The sequence below is a fragment of the Electrophorus electricus genome, chromosome 9 (assembly GCF_013358815.1).
Source record: "Electrophorus electricus isolate fEleEle1 chromosome 9, fEleEle1.pri, whole genome shotgun sequence".
In the NCBI taxonomy this organism is placed as follows: domain Eukaryota; kingdom Metazoa; phylum Chordata; class Actinopteri; order Gymnotiformes; family Gymnotidae; genus Electrophorus; species Electrophorus electricus.
Window position 1 is genome coordinate 17,482,949 of NC_049543.1, and position 2,089 is coordinate 17,485,037.

Genomic DNA, 2,089 nt, shown 5'->3' on the forward strand with positions numbered 1-2,089 from the left:
ATAATCTCTGGTGAGATCCTGGGGCAAACCGTGCCCCAGTGAAGAGCACTGGGGTATACTGTACCTCTACTGGCTTCACTGTTGTGTCAACACAAAGATATAACCACATTTGAGCAGGCCAGTCATGTAAGCTGCTTGGACTTACTGAATAACAGTCAGTTATTCTGTGATGAAACATTGTGCACAGGAACACAGAGTAGCAAGATGCAGGTGTGAGCCTTATGAAGGGAACAAAAAGGTGTTTCATTTAATTGAAACATCCAAAACAAGAATGGAAACTGGACAAGTATCACTGAGAATACACAACTATGCAAAACGACAACAAATAAGGGCATGCAGCATACACATGTTGGGAGTCCAATAACCAGCACAAGAGGTAGGAAACAAGTAGGATTTACACAGGGTTAAACAAGGAACAGGTGGCAAGAATGGGTGATGAAATGGAGATGAAGGATACCTGAACAGGGGAGTGGTGAGGAAGGAAAAAACAAGGCATATGGCTACTTAAATAAACAAAAGATCATGTGGGGGAGTGATACAGGTGGGGGGGGTATTACAGAGATCTAACTAAATAAAGCAATACACTTATAAAACAATATAGTAATAACAATCAGTAATTATAATAATTATGATAATAATAATGGTAGTAATATAACATTTGTAAGTCATACAAATTATTAAACATTCAATGTCAATTTAAAAAAAGGTAATAAAAATAATAACAAATAAATAAATCTAACATGGACAACATTCAGTTCATAATAATTAGGCATCTTGCTAGCAAAGTGGTGAAGGCAATAACATGACAGTTGGCATTAGTCAGAGATGAGTTGTTGGGTCGGATACCAAATGAAGCAAGAAGGGTATGCTTAGTGAATCTGAGCATCATAGATGTTACTGTAGGACTTAAATATGCTCCTCCAGATCTCTGCCAGTTTAGGGCATGACAAAACCATATGGACTATGGTGGCTAGAGTTTGTTACATAATGAACTAATAATGGTAGATGTGTTGGCTAATTTAGAATTGGTTTGAGCCTGTAGGCTATTTTAAATTGTATTACTCTGTGTCTTGCAACAGTGAGAATGAATGAACCTAGTGAAGAATGCACCCCCGCCCAACCACCCACAAACACACACACACACACACATGCTTATTGAACCCAGATTACAAGTTCTAGAAAACCAGAATAGGGATTTGTGGGGGGTTCATTACTTATTTATTTATTGTTTATGTCGCTCTTTATTGTTTATACTGTTGCTATTGTGGTGAATGTTGTCGACCAGAGGAGGATAACACACCCTTCTTTGAGTCTTGGTTCCTCTCAAGGTTTCTTCCTTATGCTCCTTCTTCCTTGCCACTGTCACCGTTATATTGCTTACTGAGGGCTTGCTTTGTGACATCTGCTGTAGTAAAAAGTGCTATATAAATAAATATGCCAAAAGTGCCAAAAACAAAGAGCCAAGAGTGACTTAACAACATCAAGAATGCAACAATTGGTGACAAAAGGGGTAATACGGATCTGCTCTCTAAAAATGTTTATAGTCCATGTAATGTATGTATTGTTATTTCATTTTAAAACTGTAAAGAATGCTACTTCTTTTGGGGTATCTTCGGATACCTGAAAAAAGTGACTTCTAATGAAACTTAAATCTTTAGGAATGACAGGAAAACGTTATCTTAAAACAAATTCTTTAAGCATATCATTCCATTCTTGTACCACATATAAACAGATGGTGAGAATAAGCAGTTTGACATGATAGGGCTCAAAACTAGGACTTACTGTCAACCAAAGTGTTTACGGAATTGGATGATGACTATATTAACCTGTTACAGATATAATATGTAGTTTTGGCGTTATTACTGAATTATCCTATTACATTAACCAGAACAACGAAATATACTGTGTGACTAATATTTTGAAGCACACATGATGTAGGATGTCTCCTTGGTTGACTCTAAGTAGTGGGCTAATTAGCTAGCAGCGTCGGAAAATATTTATTTTAGCAGGTCAGCAGGAAGTGACGATAAGACCAGCCCTTCCTAAATGGGTGGAGTATTGTATTGTTTTTGTTAGATGACAATTTGGT